Raw genomic sequence first — 19636 nt, 5'->3', positions numbered from 1 at the left:
TCCCCAGAAGGGCTGTCTTGAGGGTGTACAGGGACTGGGTCACAGCATGGGGGGGGCGGCATGGGAACCGGTGTGGACCACAGCCCGAGCCGCCCTGGCCCCAGGGACGGCGGTGACTCTATTTCCCCTCCCCGGCAAAGCTGGACGTGTTCAGTTCTCAGCTGATGAAACTGTACAATGTCACCAAACCTGCCAACCTGGTGGGGAGGCTGCCGTGCACATGGGCACGCGGGGGGCTGCCTCTGCACACTGGGGAAGGGTGGGTGACTCTGGTGGGGGGGGGGGACGCCAGCTCTGCCTCATGCCCAGGGCGCAGAGTCTGAGCCTAATTCCACAAGACAGAACACATGCGAGGCTGCCAAAGTGTGGTCTCTCCTGCTGGACACCGGGCACCTTCTCTCTGCGGCATTGGGGCTGCCCCAGATCCTAGGCGGATTTTCTCAAAGATGAGCCAGTAGCTCGGGTGGAGGTGATTCTGGAAACCTCTCTGCAGGGCAGGGTGGTCTACCAGACAGTGTGGGAGAAGCCTCTCTGGGGAGGCCAGGATGCTACCACTTCGAGAGAGGAACTGGGAGGCCCCCAGAACACCTCCAGGCCTGGCCTGCCACTGGGGGCTGGATGCGGGATGCTGGGCACATGGGGAGGGGGTGGGCTCCGACTCAGTTCTGCTCTGGAGCAACAAGTTCACACTGGAGGCTGGAGTGAGGCTGGGACCAGAACCATCGCCACCCACAGGGATGCCCAAAGAGCGGGCAGGCTGCCGGTGTCACCCCTCTGGCCTCCAGCCACCCATGGTGTCCCCAGCTGGGCCCGGGGCCGGGTCTCCGTGGATGTCCTCCTGCTGCAGTCTCTGGGTCCCTCCCGCCCTGGGCTATCGCGAGGAGTGACTACCGGCTCGGTTCGAGGTACTGTGGGCTGAGCGGGCTCTCTTGGGGCCGGTGGTGGGATGCAGACAACAAGCAGGCTGACATCTGCAGACGGACTGTCCCACTGAGGCACGTGCTCTGCAGGGGGCGCCCAGGCGAGGGGAGAGGGTAGGTGCAGTCAGAGCTGCGGTGGTGGCCCGCCCATCTTCCTGCCCCTTCCTGCATGGCTAGCATGGGGCTGTGGGAGCCCGTCCCTGGCCTCCATGCGAGGACCCCTGGAGGCACAGGGGCTCCTGCTGGAGGAGGGGTGCTGCGGTCTGTGCGGAGGACTGAGGGCAGGAGGCAGTCTACCTAGACACTTGCGCGGCCAAGGGGCTCAGCGTGTGCAGAAGCTCAGCTAAGCTGTGGGTGGCGGGGGGGAGGGGAATGGGCAACATGCTGTGATCATGGAAGTGTGTGCTTAGGTGGCAGGAGCCAGGCTGTGCGTCCTGGACAGATAGTAGTGATCGACCAAGCAGGGGATCAGGGGGAGGGCAGGGTGGTGGGGTCATCGCATGCCCGTTGTGCAAAAACACAGCCACGTGAGGTTAGAGCCCCCCCCACGCCCCCATCCCATAAGGAACTGCTTGTATTAGTCTCCTATCTTTCCAGAGCTTCTTTATGCAAGGACAAAGAAATAGAAGTACATATTCTCCCTTTTCTGATTTTATTAGCACATTGTACACATTCTCCTGTGCTCTTTTCCCTAACAATGTATTTTGGAGAGCTTTCCATGGCAGGACAGAGCGTCTTTGTTCTTTTTTTTTTTTTTAACGGTCTCATGGTACTCCATGATTTGGCTGTCCAGGGGTAATTTTTAAAAGCCAACAATGAAGCAACTCAAGTGCCCGTTGCCGGGTGAATGGATAAATGAAATGTGGGCTACTGCTACAATGGAATATTATTCAGCTGTAAAAAAGAAGGGAATGCTGACATAGGCTACACGGTGGGTGAAGCTTGAGGGGAGTACGCTAAATGAGACAGGCCGGCCCCGGAGGGACAAATACTGTGTGACTGCACTCACAGGAGGTGCTAGGATAGTCACATTCGTAGACAGAGGATGGTGGCTGCCAGGGGCTGGGGGGAGGGGGCGAGTTCGTGTTTAATGGGGACAGAATTCCAGTTTCGCAAGCTGTAAAGGGTCATGGGGATGGCTGCTCAACAACACGGATGCATTTAATACACTGAACTGTACCCTTAAAAATGGCTTAAAGAGGGCTAAAATGGTAGATTTTATGTTATGTGTATTTTACAATTTTTTTTTTTAAAAGCCAGTGATGATGGGGAAATTGTTTATCATCACAATTTCCCTTGAAAGTCCTTGAAATCACCAGTAAGCCTTCCAATCCGTGTTTTTGTGAACACAGCCTGCATGGTGTCCACGCGTGGCGGGCTGGGGGCCGGGGCCGGCATAGACGGGGTCCGAGCCCGAGGGGCTCGCCACAGCTGGGGGCCGGGGGACCAGCAGGCGGCTCTGCCTGTGCCCTCTGAAGAGCGCTTTCAAGTTCTCGCTCTTTCTGCCATGCTGGGGCACGGGGCTCCACGTGTGTGAGCAGCCGCATGCGCGGTATGACCCCATCAGGCTTCCGCTTTACCCCCGTGGCACGAACGACACTGTTAAACCACCAGTGCGATCAGGCTGCAGCACTGAAAAAGGTGTCACTGGTGGGCCTCCCGCCACCCTGCTGTCCCCGTTGCTGTGATTCAGTGTCATTCCTTCCAGCTCAGTCATCACACAAAGCCTCCAGGATGACAGGCCCCAGGGACACCTGGGCAGATCCCAGGGTGGCAGTGGGTGGCGGGTCAGGGGCATGTCCACCCCGGGGCGAGCCCACTGAGGGGCACCAGTGCCTTGTGCTGGCCTACAACCAAGAGTGGCCAAGCCACTCTCTGCAGCTGGAACTGCGAAGACCGCTCTCTGACCTGTCCAGGTGAGGGCCCCTTGCCCCAGGACGAGCCACTCACCAGGCCTTGGCACACACTGGACATGCCTGCCTGGTGGCCTCCCAGTCCCTAGGCCTCATGCTGGCCTGGGTCTCCCCATGCTGCGTGTCCTCTAGGAGGGGCCTGGCTCGCTCACTGCTGCACCCCAGATTCCTCCCGTCCCCCCCCCCCCCCCCCGGTCCCATACATTGTGGGTGCTTGGTCAAGGCGCGTGGTGTTCAAGTGACTCAGCAGCGCAGGTGAGAGCAGAGGAGCCTGAGGTTAGAGTGGCATGGGGGGACGCAGCTGACATGCGGGCTTCCGAGCGGGAGAGTCAGCGGGAGGGAGGAGCAGGGGGAAGCCCCTGGTCCTGGCCCCGCTCGCTGACCCCGCAGCGCTCCCATCGTTCAGACGAGGAGATGAATGCTCGCAGAGAAAGGCGGGTGCCCAGCTCCCGCACTGAGGACCTGGCTGAGTGGGACTTGGGCACAGGTATATCCGAGTCCCAGGCCCTGTTCCTGCCCACCTGCCCAGCTGGGCCCTGATGTTGGTGTCCCCAGACCGCAGCCTCCAGGGGACGCGGGCAGACTCCGGAAGTGTGACCGGCAGTGCCCAGGGCGTGAGGAGAGAAGCATGTGCTGGCTGGCCGCGGGGCTCACCTCAGCCCCTCCTGGAGACAGGCCAGCCCTCGCCCACATGGCGTCTGGCCCGTGGGCATCAGTCCCGGGTGCCATGTCTCCTTTCCAGCTCAGACCCTGGCTCTGGACGCAAGTCCACCCCCTCGTGCTTCCATCTGTTGGGTCTGCCTCCTCGGCATCCATTTCCTTTCCTTGTGGCCAGAACACCAGGCTTTGAGGGTGTTCCCGCAATAACCACGCCTTGCGATGAATACAGACCGGGGTGCTGAGACCTTCAGGGAGGCTCTGCCCACACCTGGCCAAGGGGCGGGCACCAGCCCGGGCCAATCAGACACTGCCACCCTGAAAAGTGCACCTGAAGGGGGCCTGACCTGAAGAGGCCGGCCTGGGAGGGCTTGGCTTCTGAGTCACAGCTGCCCCCTTCCTACGCGTGCACTTCTGTCTCAGTTTCCCTGCTCACATCCCCTACTCCCGCTTGCCCAGCCCCCACCCATGAGGCGCATCTGTCTCTGCGTGTTTAGGTCTCCAGGCCCAGCATCTGGAGGTCCTGGGGCTCCTGCGACAGTTACGAGGCTGCCAGTCTGCGTTGCATCTGCGGGGAGGACCCTCCCCCCCCAAAGCCATCCTGCAGGTGGGCACCCTTCCTTCTGGGGTTTTGCGCTGTCAGACCCAGAGCCCACCTGCCGCTGGGGTCTAGTGCTGGACAACTTTTTGGGACTGTGTGGCCTAAGCCTAACTCCTGTATGCGACACAGGGACAAGTGTTGGATCAGATGGAATCTCCGGGAAGGTACAGACCTAGAGGGTAACCTTTCTCTCATTCCCCAACATTTCTCTCATTCCCCAAACATCTAACCTTCCTCTTCACTGGAGAACACAAAAACACCCGGCAAGAGGCTGGCAAGGGCCCTGTGGTTCCCCCCAAGGAGAGGTCCATAGAGAGAGTCTAGAGTTGTGGCCACAAAAACAGCACAGCTCCACTGGGATCCTGGGGGGCTGACCACATGCTCAGACCTTCCAAGCTTAATAAATGCCAGGACTCTTGACTTGTATGTTTGGTATCCTCATTTTTTCTTTGTCTTTTTCTTAGAAGGGGGAGCAGAGGGAGAGGGAGAGAGAGAATCTCAAGCAGGCTCCATGCCCAGGAGCCTGATACGGGGCTTGATCTCACAAGCCTGAGATCATGCCCTGAGCCAAAACCAAGAGTCGGAGGCTCAACCGACTGAGCCACCCAGGCACCCCGGCTACTCTGATTTTAAAGGTGGCAATTCAACTTATTAAAAAAAAAAAAAAGCCACCATGGGGGCCACAGTGTGGGACAAAAGCATATTTAGAAACAACATCTCTAGCTCCCAGGTGGGCAGTTTCCAAGCCCCACTCTGCTGTCACAGTCCCCGGTACTGTTTGTTGGTTGGCATTCAAAAACAAAGAATGCAAAGAATGGAAAGCCATAGAACCTATGGAAGAAAAGCACATGGCTGGTCAGCAGAGTGTGTCTTGGGGGCTGGAGAGATGTGCTCCCAGGCCTCTGTCCCTGGCTGGGCGCTGGGCCAGGCCTGGCTGAAGGGACAGAGACAGAGGACGCCCCTAGAGGATGACCCTTTGCTGCACGAAGAGTCTCCTGAGCTTTTCAAGTGCCTTCATGTGCTGAGAACGGGAAGAAGAATCCCTCCTCTTCAGTTTATGGAGAGAAGCCACGAGATTAAGTGCACAAAGCACCCAGCACAGTGTCTGCCATGGAGAAGAAAGGGCCGCCAAGACCAGTCCTCCCCAAGGGCCCACGCCACCTGCAGGGCCTGGAGCCATAACACGGGTCGTCATTCCAACTGCTAATGGTGCTCTGGGCCAAAAAGACTTGTCCACTGGGGTCCCGCGATTTACCAGGTTTTCCAAGCTGGCTGAGGCTTGGAGGGCCCTCTACCCCAACACCATTGGAATTTTGATAGAGATTGCATTAAATTTGTAGATTGCTTTGGATAGAATTGACATCTTAACAATATCAATCCATGAATACAGGGTGTCTTTCCATTTATTTGTGTCTTCTCTCATTTCTTTCAGCCACATTTTATACTTTTCACTGTGTAAGTTTTTCGTTTCCTGGGCTGAGTTGATTCCTAACTATAAGCTCCTAAGTCTATTCTTTGTGATGCTATTGTAAGTGGGATTGCTTTATTAATTTCCTTTATTTTTTATGTTTTTTTAAGATTTTATTTATTTATTTGAGAGAGAGAATGAGAGAGAGAGAGAGAGAGAGCGTGAGAGGGGGAAGGGTCAGAGGAAGAAGCAGACTCCCTGCTGAGCAGGGAGTCCGATGAGGGACTCGACCCCGGGACTCCAGGATCATGACCTGAGCTGAAGGCAGTTGCTTAACCAACTGAGCCACTCAGGTGCCCTCCTTTTTTTTTTTTTTTTAAGATTTTATTTATTTATTTGACAGAGAGAGAGAGACAGTGAGAGAGGGAACACAAGCAGGGGGAGCAGGAGAGGGAGAAGCAGTCTTCCCGCGGAGCAGGGAGCCCGATGTGGGGCTCGATCCCAGGACCCTGGGATCATGACCTGAGCTGAAGAAAGATGCTTAACGGACTGTGCCACCCAGGAGCCCCATCTTAATTTCCTTTTTTGATTGTTCATTGTTAGTGTGTAGAAACACAATTGTTTTTTTTTTGGTGTTGATTTTGTATCCTGTTGTTTTGCTAAATGAATGTTAATTAGTCCAATAAGCATGTGTGTGTGTGTGTGTGTGTATGTGTGTGTGTGTGTGTGTGTGTGACAGTCTGCGTGTTTAGGGTTTTCTACATATAAGAACTAATTTTACTTCCACCTTTCCGATTTGAGTGGCTTTATTTATCTTTGTGCCAGCTAGAACTTCTTGTACTTTGTGGAATAGCAGCGGCAGAGGTGGGCATCCTTGTGTTGTGGGCATCCTCTGATCTTAGTGGAAAAGCCTTCAGTCTTTCATCATTGAGGATGATGCTATCTGAGAATGTCTTAATTTCTCCCACATTTTTGAAGTACGTTTTGCTGCATGTAGGGTTCTTGGTTGACAATTTTTTACTTTTGACACTCTGATTAACCCACTGCCTTCTGGTCCCCAAGGTTTCTGATAAGAAATCTGCTGATAATATTATTGAGGACTCCTTGTATGTGACAAGTCACTTTTCTCTTTCCGTTTTCAAGATTCTCTCTGTCTTTTAACAGTTTGATTATAATGTGTTTCCCAGTGTGGGTCTCTTTGAATTTATCCTACGTGGAATTTGTTGACCTTCTTGTATGTTTATATTCATATCTTTTATCAACTTTGGGAAGTTTTCAACCATTATCTCTTCAAAGAACCCCGCTGCCCCTTCTCTCTGTTCTCTTTCTGGGACTCTCACAACATGTATGTTGGTCTGCTTAATGGTGTCCCACACATCCCTTGGGTTCTGTTCATTTTTCTTCATTTTCTCCCCTGTTGCTCAGAATCAATCACTTCAATTGTCCTGTCTTCAAGTTCACTGATTTTTCTGTCTGCTCAAATCTGCTTTTGGAAACTTCTAGTGAATTTCTCATTTCAGTATTGTATTTTTCTGCTCTAAAAATTTCTTTTGGGTTCCTTTTTATGTTCTTTATCTCTTTATTGATATTTCTATTTTTTCATACATAGTTTTCTTGACTATTCACCTTTAACTTTAGCTCTCTGAACATCTTTGAGATAGTTGTGTTGAAGTCTTTGCCTAATCAGTTCATCATCTCATCTTTCTTAGGCATGGCTTCTCTGATTAATTTCCCCCACTCCTTAACAGGCTTTTCCTTCCTGTTTCTTTGTAGGTCTTGTGATCTGTTGTTGTTGAAAATGGGACGTTTGAATCTTGTAATGTAGTAACCCTAGAAATCAGATTTCTGCAGGGGTTTCTGTTTTGTTTGTTTTTTTAAATTGTTGTAGGGTGCCTCTGTGCCCGGATCAGACTGAGGTATGAATTTAAGGCCCTTTTGGGTCTTCTCTGAGCCTACACCTTTCTCTGGGCATGCGCAGTAACTTTAAATTCCTTTGTATACGTGGTTGCTTTTGAAGATCCTAATCCTTAAATGTCTGGCTCCCAAAAGAGAAAAAAGGGAAGAATGAAGGGGGGAAAGTAACAGGCTCTGGCTCTTTAAATCCCCTGGAATCCTCTTCAGCCAGTACAGATCGCAGTAATGATGGCCTGCCTCCGTATCTGCACCTCTGTGATCAAAAATAGCAATAAGCATCAGGACACAGATTCCCCAGTATTTGCAGGACAAGGCCCTTCTTGCCCACCTTGGCTCCCGCAGCTGTGGGTAAGCTACTCCAGGAATATGTGCAAGGCTGCTACCAAGAGGCTGGGGGTGGGGGGGGGGTGGTGGTTGGTGGAGGATGGGTAGCTGCTACTGTGTTAAGAGCTTAAATTGACCAAAATGAACTGAAACTTTCCAAGCCTTCCTCTGGAAGCTGAAAGTCTTTGGATAGGCTCCAGAGTTCTAAGACAGTTACATCAGACGAATTCTGCCAGTTTTGCTCTCTAGTTGGTGGCGGAGTCCTGGTGCTTCTTGCTCCACTGTCTTTCCCAATACTCTCCTCTCCCCATTGTATCTTTAACTGGATATTGCTATTGGATTTTATATGTGGATTTTTAGATCTCATTAGTTCTAACAGCCTTGTTTTTCCAGAAGACAATTATGTCTACAATTCATGGTGATTTAATCTCTTCCTTTCTGGGTGGTTAAACCTCACACAGTCTTCTTGTCATAATGCATTGGACAGAAATTTCCAGGACAAACAAAGAGAATAATGCTGGTGAGAATAAGCATCTGACATTGTTCCATCTTTCTATCAGGGCCAAGTGTGCTCTGGGGGTTGAGCTGAGAGCCCTTCTAGGGTGATGTTCCTAGTCCCCCTGCAGTGTTTTGGGAGGAGCTGAGGCCACACAGCTCCCGGCTCTGTGTGTGTATCCTGAAAACCCCAGGTCTCTTCCTTTCCCTGTCATGAGAATGAGTGCCTACTCCAGTCCAGCTGGTTCTCCTCAGAGCCCGTTTCAGCTTTGTCCAGTTTTGCTTTTATCTGTGCAATCTGTGCAGAGCCTGCAGGAGCTCCAAGAAGAAGCCTGAATTACAGGTTTCCTTGCAGGGTCCACACCAGACTCGCTCCCTAGGTAGGAGGTTGGAAGCTTCAGCCAGATCAGGGCATTGTTAAAGAGCCAAATGGGCATCTTTGCTTGGGACTGCTTCTGCAGGAACAGACACAGTCCCTGTGCCCTTGGGGGGTGGTGGAGAGCTGAACTTGGGGCCTTTTCCAAGGGTGTTGGATGAAATGCCTGTGCCACCTGACCCAGACAGTTTCTATTTCCCAGCAGTTTCAGTTCAAGAGAAAACATGTGTCATGCTTTATGTGTCTTTTGTTCTCACACATCACTGAATTCTTAACACAACCATATGGGAATGATTGACCACTCCATAGATGGGAAAACCTGCACCCTAAAAGGTAAAGTGGGGTGCACAAGGTTAGCAGCTGGTGACTAGTACCCCAGAACCTTGGGCTCCTGACTCCAGGCCCAGCTCCTGGCCCTGACCCTCAGAGGGGAAACTGGCAAAGGCTGAGTGGGAGATAGATATGGTCTGGAGATTCATCAAGGGAGCTGGGCTCAGGGACTAGGAGCTTGGGGAGTGCAACCTGAATACTGGGAACCCCAACATGCCCTGGATTTCAGGAGGCATGGAGCCTGCTGAGCAGCCCCTAATGGACTCATCTGAAGAGGAGACCTCAGCTTATAGGCAAGTTCTTCTTGACTCTCACAGGCCACCCTGGGTAGGGCCCTGGACCATACCAACTCACGCCCTGCTACTCTGAGCAGTGGCAGCATCTTGTTCAGGGCCCCAAAATGCTGTGGTTCTCCACTTCTCCCTCCCCAACAAAGCCTGGGGCTGAGACACTCTTCTCATTCCAATTCGGGTCCCGTGAAGGGTTCCTCTCTGTTCCCTGGTATCTGCAAGGATGCTGTGGAGGCATCAGGGCCTCTCCCAGGCCTGAGCCCGGGGGTTCTGCTTGCCTGGGCTGGGGATGCACCTGGCCTTTCCTTCGGGAGGCCATCCCACAGATTTGGTCTGACAGAGGGAGGGGAGGACAGGCCTGAGTTAGTTTTATACTCCATGTGGCCCTCAGCTCCTGCTGACAGAGACTGCTGCTTCTAGATCTCAGGAAGCTCCAGTTTCTGAGAGCCCAGGGCCCAGCGCACAGCCAGTCTGCCCAGTGCAGGTTGATAGCACCAAGCCCCACCACAGGATGGTGACTGAACACGGAGCTTTTCAGAGAGGGAAAAGTCGGCCTCTCTCCTGCTCCATAACCCACATGGTCCCTCACTCTTGGTCTCTATCCTCAATTATTTCCTGAGGGCAGACTTCTGTAAGGAGAGGCAATGGGCTGAAGGATGTCAGTCCTTTCAAGGGAATCAAAATATCCTTCCCAATTGCTCCCCTGAATCACAGTGAAGAGGTTTTGTTTTAGGCTCCCAACCATCATGCTTCCTTCCTTCCTGGAACCCATTCTCCCCACTGGCTGGAACCTTGGTTAGAGTTGGGGTGAGGGGCTAACTGGGTCCAGGCCAGTGAGAGTGCAGCAACCCCCCTCCCACCCCTGACCAGGGACCCAACTTATCCAATCAGAGTAAATCCTGGGACTTGCTGGGAGATCACCCCAGAGACATGTTCCCTTGATACTTTTTCCTCTCTATACCTCTACAAAAATTAAACACAAAAGAGTCTATAAACACATCTACAATTTAAATATAATAATTTTTTATTATTATAACTAAATGAACATCTGTGAACTATACCCAGGCTAATATAAAAAGGATCATCAGTACCTTAAAATCCCTTATTCACCTTCCCAAATCAGGCTGATTTCTCAGCCCTCAACTCTAGCTGATGACCATCCTTTTGTGCTAATTGTTTCCTTGCTTTTCATTATAGTTCTACCTGCATATCTATCCCAGACAATATACCACCTAGTCTTGAAAAACAGAGGGCAGGCACACTGGACAGAGGCTCTAGGAGGAGGTGAATGGAACAAACAGTCTTCAGGTCGTGGTCTGACTTCTCCTTCTGTGGGAGCTGACAAGGCCCCTTCTGGGGAAGTTGCAAGCAAGGTCACGAGTGAGTCTTGGGAAACACGGGGCTCTTCACACTTGGGCGCTTAGCAAGACTGAGGTGTGGACCAGGCACCGGACATGTGGCAGGAGTACAGCCAGAGGGAAGGGGCTGCTTCCTGCTCTCAGGGAAACGCTGAGAACTTCTATGGGGGATACTCGTGCCCTCAGCAGAGCATCAGAGGAGAGACCCTTGGGGGCACATGGTCAAGACAAGCCAAGTCCTGATGAGAATCTGGGCCAAGGTGTCCGGGGCATTCTGTCCTTGGTTTAAGAAGATGGCCCGATGGAAGTGGGGGGGTCTTCGTGATGACTGTCTGTATCTGGGGTCACCCCGCTGCCGGATGGCTCAGCTCCCTCCATGCAGAGCTGCCGTCCTAGGAGCGCTCCATCATCGTCCAAGGGAGTCCCTCCCCATCTCTTGTGTTGGGTTGCTTTCTGTACCTTGTCTCCTCATCCTTCTTGGTTTATGCTTTCATTTTTTTTTTTTAATTTTATTATGTTATGTTAGTCACCATACAATACATCATTAGTTTTTGGTGTAGTGTTCCACAATCCATTGTTTTCGTATAACACCCAGTGCTCCATGCAGTACGTGCCCTCCTTAAGACCCATCACCGGGCTAACCAATCCCCGCTCCCCCCGCTCTAAAACCCTGTTTGTTTCTCAGAGTCCATAGTCTCTCATGGTTCATCTCTCCCTCCAATTCCCCCCCCCCCATTTTTCCCTTCCTTCTCCTAATGTCCTCCATGCTATTCCTTATGTTCCACAAATAAGTGAAACCATATGATAATTGACTTTCTCTGCTTGACTTATTTCACTTAGCATAATCTCCTCCAGTCCCATCCATGTTGATGTAAAAGTTGGGTATTCATCCTTTCTGACGGCTGAATAATATTCCATTGTATATATGGACCACATCTTCTTTATCCATTCATCTGTTGAAGGGCATCTTGGCTCTTTCCACAGTTTGGCTATTGCGGACATTGCTGCTATGAACATTGGGGTTATGCTTTCATTTTGATGGAGCACGTCCTCCAATAGTCTCTTGGGAAGAGATGCTTAGGAAAAAAAATTTTGAGACCTTACATGTCTGGAAAGGTTCTCTCTTTACCATCACACTTGCTAGTATGATTGAAAGCTCAGCAGGGTATAGAATTCTAAATTAGAAATCACTTTTCTTTGGAATTTTGAAGCCATTGCCTTCTGGCTTCTCTCTGAGATTTATAGACTTTTTGGATCCCAGTAGGGTGACCAGTCATTCTGGATTTCCCAGGACCATCCTCGTTTTAGCATTGAAAATCCATATTTTAAGAAACCCCTCAGCCCCAGGCACACCAAGATGGTTGTTCATCCCACTCCTAAGTGTCCCAAACGTTCACAGTGATGCCCCTTGCTACGGGTCATTTCCATCCCTTGTGTGGAGCACTTTCCAGCTTCTTCTGTGAGAAACTCATGCCCTTCAGTGCTGGGATATTTAATTAAGTGATTTCACTGAAGACTTCCTCTCTTTTCTTTGTTTGGGACTCTCGGTACTCATGTCAGACCTCCTGGGCTTGTCCTCCAATTTTTGTCCTTTCTCTCCTATTTTCCATTTAAAAAAAACCGTATCACTCTACTTTCTGAGCTTTTCAATTTTGTATTCTGAACCTTCTGTTATTTATTTCTGTTGATCTGTTTTTAATTTCTATGAGGTATTTTTCCTTTGAAGTTTCCTTTTTAAATGTATGAAGCTCTGTTCTTTTCTCATAGATGTGAAATCTTCTCTTACCTCTCTGAGGATATCAGTAGCCTAGTTTTATTAGAAATTTTTTTCTCTCCTGCATTGTCTTTGCTTGCCCCAATTTGCCTTTCCCCCTTGTTTGTCTTGGTCAACAAGTGCCCTGTTGGAAGGATTCCTCAGGTGTCTGGGAATCCTTGGCTGTCAGAGACTAAGAAGCTGGTTGGACACTCTGAAGGAGAGGGCAGGGCTTGTGGAGTAGCTGGTGGAGGGGGAAATCCGGGTGGGCTGCCTGGGGGGAGGAACTCTGATCTGGGGGCTGGGAAGAGGAGCTGTAGGCCTAATTCCTGACTGGAGCCCACCCTCTTACTTAATCTGCAGGCTGTGGTTTGACTTCTCAGGCTGCTCTATAAGGCTGCTCTATCTTTGGTTACTCATCCAACCTGCTGTCCAGCTTCCTAAAGTTTCTTGCTGTCGTTGCTACTCCTATTTTCCCTGTCCATGTGTGTGCGTTTAGCAAGGGTCCTATTAGTGTATTCTAGTGGAGGTCTCAGTGTGGGGGATGCTCTCTTTCCAGCTGGAATGGAGATGGAGGAGACGAAGGCCTGAGCTGCTGGGAAGCCTCCTTCCTGCCCCCCGCCCCCCGCAAGGTAAGGAGGCCTGAGAGGGGGCAGGAGGAAAAGCCTTAAGCACAGTGTTTGAGATCCAGCTGCACCCAATGTTAGCCCCACTGGTAGGCTTTTTTGGATGTGAAACAGTAAATTCACATTTTTGTTGTTGTTTTTTTGGTTTTCTTTTTTTTCTTTTTTGGCCAATTTGACCTGGGTGACCTGCGTCACCAGAAGTGGAAAGAATCTTGATGCCAAAAAAAAAAAAAAAAAAATTGCTCCAGGGAGACTCCTACCTTCAGGGCTCACGACTGCCCACCCGTGGCCTCCTTTCCCCAACTGAAGGTGGACAGGGACGTACCAGTGGAACTCTGCTAACTTGGAGGTGCCTCCTGTAGGTTCCCCCTAGCTGCTGGTGGCTCTGTCCAGCACCCCTCTCAGGTCCCGCCTGCAAGGAGCCATTTGGCGTTGCCTGGGCCTGAGGAGCAGAGAGGGGTCAGTGAGGGCTCTGGGGTCCAGTCAGGGTACACGTCCTTCCATGTGACTGGACACCCCTTGCTTCCCACGCACCTGGGCACGTTGTTCTGTGGACCGTGACCTCTTTCTCCAGGCTGTGCAAGGGGTGGGCCCCATGCTGGGAAGAATGTCCTCTGTGTAGGTGACCCACACTGCCCCCCCGCCCCAGGTCCCTCCACCTGGCTCCCTGGAGCAGAACCTCCAGGGAAAGACCCTCTGGCAGATTCCCATCCCAATACAGTTCCAGCATCATCCCCATCATCCAGGTCAGCCTTGTCTCTGTGAAGAAAAAACCTGGCTCCCTACTGCAGATAAGTCATATACAATATGCTTGTCATCAATGACACAGTGTTAGGAAAGCTTGTAAAAATGCCTTTAAAGCGGACAGACAGAAAGTTAACCTCTAGCTAGGAGCACAAAGTCGGGGCGGGGGAGGGTATTGAGAAGAATATCTCCTTTTGGAAAGGCAGCGATAATCCACCCACAGCTTAAGGACCTGCCAGTTCGGGCCCCTCCCCTGGAAAGTCGGGGATACTGAAAGGAGGAGGGGCATCACTTAAGAGAGTAACCAGTTTCCCTACAGTGTCCCCTTCCCCACCTTCCCCCATCCCCCGCCCCCCTCCGCCAGCCTGTTGCTGGAGCCCCGGGAAGCAAGTGGCAGCAAAGAGCAGAGAAGCCGAGAAACAGGACTCTCCCAGGCTTGGGGGAGAAGGAGGGGCTGCAGGGAGGGAGAGGTGCAGAGAACCGTGGGGCCTGAACCGTGGTTCACCTGCGCCGCCTAGATGGGGCCATGCGCATACCCAGTCTGAGGGATGGGGACACCAAGTGTCTAATCCTAGCTTCCCACACTTTAGTGCCCTGGATGCAGCCCGGGAGGGCAGAGGTCCATACAGACCGGGATCTGCCCTCCCAGGAGGGTGAGAGATTGCCAGGACTCTAAAGAACAGCAGGAGGGCAAGGGAGGTAAAGGAGGTCCCATCTGGCCTCCTCCACACGACTCAGCTCAGAACACTAACTGCCAGGAGCTCCCTTCCCTCACGTCACCTGGCTGACTCCCCATCATTCGGAGCTTGCTGGGATGCATCTGCCAGAGAGGACCTCTGTGATCTGGTCATTTCTAATAAGCAATATACTCGTCCCTGTTCCTGGCACAGTGCTCCTAAAACCATTTAATTTCCTAAGCGGTAAGAGCAATCCAGGTATTGCGATAGTCATAATAAACCCCTTTCAACCACATCTGGTTTATGTTAACGAGATGACTTTTGCAAAGTGCCGAAGGAGGTGGGGGGCGGTGCTCACCGGGCGGAGCCAACCGTGTGATTGGAGGGTTGGAACTCTCAGTCCCGCCCCCTGACCTCCGGGGGAGGGGAGAGGGGCAGGCGGTTGAACCAATTGCCCGCGGCCAGTGATTCAATGCATCGTCCCTATGTAATGAAGCCCCCGGTAAAAGCCCAGAAGGACGGGGTTCAGAGAGCCTCCAGACTGGTGAACGCGCAGAGGCTGGGAGAGTCACGTACTTGGACAGAGCGAGGAAGCTGCGCGACTTTCCCCAGACCTTGCCCTATGTACCCCCTTCATCTGGCTGTTCATCGGCATCCTTCCCCATACTCTTTAAATAAACGGGTAGGGGGAGAAGAACCATGAGAGACGATGGACTCTGAAAAACAAACTGAGGGTTCTAGAGGGGAGGGGGGTGGGAGGATGGGTTAGCCTGGTGATGGGTATTGAGGAGGGCACGTTCTGCATGGAGCACTGGGTGTTATGCACAAACAATGAATCATGGAACACTATATCTAAAACTAATGATGTAATGTATGGGGATTAACATAACAATAAAAAAATTTAAAAAAAGAAATAAAGAACTTCAGTAAAGGTAAAAAAAATAAAAGAGGTGGAGGGTTAAAAAAATAAATAAATAAATAAACGGGTAAATATAAGTAAATGTTTCTCTGAGTTCTGGGCGCCACTCTAACAAATCAGGGGAACCTCTGATGTATAGTCAGTCTATCGGAAGCAGGGGTGACAGACCGGACTTGTGACTGGCGACCGGGGTGGCGGGGGCTGGCGGAAGCCCTGTGGGGCGCAGGGAGCCCCTAACCCCTGGGGTATGACCCTGTCTCCAGGCAGATGGTGTGAGCGCCGAGTTACACTGTGGATGCCCAGCGGGCGTGGGAAGTGACCCTCTCAGCTCAGGTCCAGCAGACTGGCCTTTGGTGGCCCCTCGATATCACATCACCAGGGAGATCTCCCTCCTTGCCCCTCCTGAGGTTTACACGTCTGTTAGCTTACTCCGTCCTTCTGTCTCCCCACGAGATCGTACCCACTGCAGCCTCCGCAGGGCCTGGGCTGTGCTTGGTGGGCCCCCCAAAACACGTCTGAAACACGTCGGAATGGGTGCATGCAGTGGATACACACTGTGCATGACAGTGAGTGCCTGTCACTGCCGTGTGGCCTTGGACATTTCGCTTTCCCTCTCTGGGCCTCGCAGGACTGAGGTGGGAAGATCGCGGGGGGAGGGGAGGCGTTGTCTGGCTCTGGTCTGCACAGGGGCACGAGGACTGTCCAAAGTCAACCGCAGCCTGGCTTCCCGATGGCGGGCCCTGCCTGCTTTCTGAAAAAACGGACGGTGTGTGCTTGCTGTAGCCACCTGGTCACGGAGGCCCCATGCAGAGGCTGGGCATTCACCCCCAAGTCTCTCCAAGTGCCAGGTGACAATCCGGCGGGGCCAGCAGGTGGAGAAACGGAGGCCCAGCAAGGGGATATTTGCACTCCGTGCCCAAACACTGGCCACCAGCCCGGAGGGTCCGCAGCCCCTGGGTCCACAGCCCACGTGCCAGCATGCAGAGCAGACGCGAGAGGGCGCCAGAGGACGGACCCCTCGTCCCGACTTCGATCCCCTCTGTGCCACCCTGAGCGACAGAGCCCGTCGGCCTCTCATTAGTGACGACGTTTGATCCACGCTACGTCCTGTTGCACTCAGGAACTTTTTTATAGGCATGTATGGTCACAAGCTGATCTACGTTTATTGCTACTCACATGTTGGTGTTTTAAGCTATTCTGATTCCTCTGCCTTTCTCCTATTCCATTCAGAATGACCTTGTCTGTATCTACAAAAAACCCCGCTGGGACTCGGACCGGAACTGCAGTAAATGTGTACATGAATTTGGGGAGAGTTGATAGTGTTCCAACCCATGACCACGATATGTTTTTAATGCCATTGATTTTTGACATTTATCTTTATTATTTCCTTCCTTCCACCTGCTTTGGGTCGATTTTGCTCTTTTTCTAGCTTCTTAAAGTGAAATTTGTAAGTATTCATTTAAGACCTTTCTCCCCTTCTAATGTGAGAATTGGATGCTATCAGTTTCTTCTAAGGACTGTTTTAGGCCCATCCCACAAATTCTCACATGCAAATGTAATGTTTTCATTCTCATTCAGTTCAAAATGTTTTCAAATTCGCCCTGAAACTTACTTCCTCTCTTCTCTGTGGACTATTTAGACATGTGCTGCTTAATGTCTAAGTGTCTGGAGATTCTTCTGTTGTTTATATGTTTTGATTAAAAAATGTATATGTTACATAAAATACAATAATTATATAATTATATATTCTTGATTAAATATGTATTATATATTCTTGTTTATGTATCTTTGCCTTCTATGATTTGAGAGCATAAACAACGTCAGGCCCTTGCTTTCCTGAACCCCCCCTTTCTAAAATCTCTATGGTATTTTGCAGTTTCCTGGGGCTCCCCTTTTGGGTCGGCCAGCCCAAAAGCTAGGGCTTAATTCACCCCCCTTCTGCTGTGCACTCCCCATGACTATGTCTACATCCAGTGATAGGAGGACAGAGAGAGAGAGAAAAGCAGCGGATTCCTCATGCCTTCTGGGGGACATCAGCTCATCCACTGAGAGAGAGAAGGTTCCCCTCATTTAGGGGTGAGGCTCATGCAGGGCCCAGGAAGGCTCCCTGGGAATGTGTATGGGCTAGGGTCTGAAAAAGTGGGAGAAAGATGTTTAAAAATGCATTATTTTCAGACTCTGTCTGAGTAATAAGAGACCCCTTTCCTGCTCTTTGAGCCAGAACCAGAGCGTCTGCCCTGCAGCTCTCTCGTGGCACAAAGGTCCCTCCATGGTTTCTGGTGGTTGTGGGAGGGATGTCCGCAGAGGGAAAATGGTAAGCCCACTGTCAGTTTGGTGGTGCCTCAAATTCTGCTCTTCTTCCCCAGTTGCCTACGATGACTTAGCTTCCCAAGTCCCCAAATAGCTGCTCCCTGCCCTCTGTCAGATTTTAAGCTGTGTTCAGTGGGAAAGGTAGAGCGGAACTGTCCTAGAACCAGAACACTGGTGCTTATATTTTATTCTGTAATTTTATTCTTTTTAAAAATTAATACTCGGCGCCTGGGTGGCTCAGTCGGTTAAGCGTCTGCCTTCAGCTCAGGTCACGATCCCAGGGTCCTGGGATCGAGCCCCACATCGGGCTCCCTGCTCAGCGGGAAGCCTGCTTCTCCCTCTCCCTCTGTGATCTCTCACTTTCGCTCTCTCAAATAAATAAATAAAAGATTTAAAAAAAAAAAATTAATACTCATTTTTGTTACATGAATTTAAAAATTTTTTTTTAGAGATTTTATTTATTAGAGAGAGAGAGAGAGCATGAGCCCATGGTGGGGAGCAGTAGAGGGAGAGGGAGAAGCAGACTCCCCACTGAGGAAGGAGCCCAGTGCGGGGCTCAATCCCAGAACCCTGGGATCATGACCTGAGCTGAAGGCAGACGCTTAACCAACTGAGCCACCCAGGCACCCCTGTTACATGAATTTTAACAGTCACTTTCTATTTATGGGAAGTGATGCTGATAATTTAGGTAGGAAAATAAAATTTCATCACAAAATATATTCATTTTAATAAATGAGTTGATTTTACAAAAAAAAAAAAAAATAGCAAGACGATGCCAGACCTATCTGCTTGCTTGCCGTGCCCCAGACATGCCTCTGAGTCAGGCTTTTCACCGTCTCCTCTGTTTTAGAACACTCTTCTCCTGTTCCCTTTGGAGGTCCAGCCACAGGGTCCCCTCCTGGGAGGGACCTTCAGAACGGCAGCAGGCAGGGGGCTGGGGCCAATGCATTGGGATGATGCAGAGCCACTGGGGTCCCAGAACAGGACACGTCCCAGGGCTGGTCTGCTGGGAGAGAAGGAGCCGTGGCAGGTGGATGTGAGCAGCAAGGAAGTGTGCATGCACCTCCCTGAGCCTCAGTTTCCCCCCATGCACAAGGGGGCTAACAAGCCCGTGTCCACTCCGGAGAGGCTGTGCGTGAATGTGCCCAGCCATCCCGTGACAGGTCCGGGCCCTTCCCTAAAGCCCTTCTCAGGGCCCATGAGGTCCCACTGACTGGGCTCCAAGACGACCTCTCTGATCTTGTCTCCAATTCTCCCCACACTCCCCTGTTGCACATGCTGCACTCACTTGCACCCTGGGGGAGCCCTGTGCTTTCTGTGCTCCCCCTGGGAATGCTCATCCTCTAGGCCTTCCCCTGGTTGCCTCCCTGTTACCCCCCAGCAGAGCCTCCTCTGGCCGCTGCCCACTCACTACACCCCGGGCCTCATTTCATGTTGTTGCCACTTATCTGAGTAGTGATGGTGTCTTTTAGCTACTTGTTTATCTGCCATTCTCCCTATGGGGCTGTGAGCTTCTCTGGGGCACAGCTTTGTCAGTCCTGCTCACAGCTGTGCCCCCAGCATCTGGAGCAGGGCTCAGTCAATCAAGGCTTGCTGGCTAAGCTGGCTAGCTGGGGTGGGTGGATGGATGGATGGGTGGATGGGTGGGTGGTTGGTGGGTGGATGGATGGGTGGGTGAATGGGTGGGTGGATGGGTGGGTGGGTGAATGGGTGGGTGGATGGGTGGGTGGATGGATGGGTGGATGGGTGGGTGGCGTGTGGGTGGGTGGGTGGTTGGGTGGATGGGTGGATGGATAGATGGATGGATGGGTGGGTGGATGGGTGGGTGTATGGATGGATGGATGGATGGGTGGGTGGATGGATGGATGGATGGGTAGATGGATGGATGGATGGGTGGGTGGGTGTATGGATGGATGGATGGATGAGTGGGTGGATGGATGGGTGGTTGGATGGATGGATGGCTGGCTGGCTGGCTGGATGGATGGATGGATGGGTGAATGGGTGGGTGGATGGGTGGGTGG

At 51.7% G+C, this 19636-nt stretch overlaps 1 protein-coding gene across 2 annotated transcripts in view; it reads right to left on the bottom strand.

Annotated features, from left to right (window-relative positions):
* RASGEF1C (RasGEF domain family member 1C) overlaps nt 1-19636 on the bottom strand; it is a 56547-nt gene that overhangs the window by 34804 nt on the left and 2107 nt on the right. Inside the window, exon 1 of one of the 2 annotated variants that reach the window (XM_032395755.1) lies at nt 13291-13520. The exons of the other annotated variant lie outside the window; for it this stretch is intronic. The gene's annotated coding sequence lies outside the window, so the exon portion shown is untranslated. Of the gene's footprint in view, nt 1-13290; nt 13521-19636 lie in introns of those variants that run through there. 2 annotated transcript variants of the gene reach the window in all.

Source organism: Phoca vitulina, unplaced genomic scaffold, assembly GCF_004348235.1.
Source record: "Phoca vitulina isolate PV1807 unplaced genomic scaffold, GSC_HSeal_1.0 scaffold87, whole genome shotgun sequence".
NCBI lineage: Eukaryota > Metazoa > Chordata > Mammalia > Carnivora > Phocidae > Phoca > Phoca vitulina.
The sequence above is the reverse complement of the archived record's forward strand: the minus strand, read 5'-3'. Positions and strand labels throughout refer to the sequence as shown.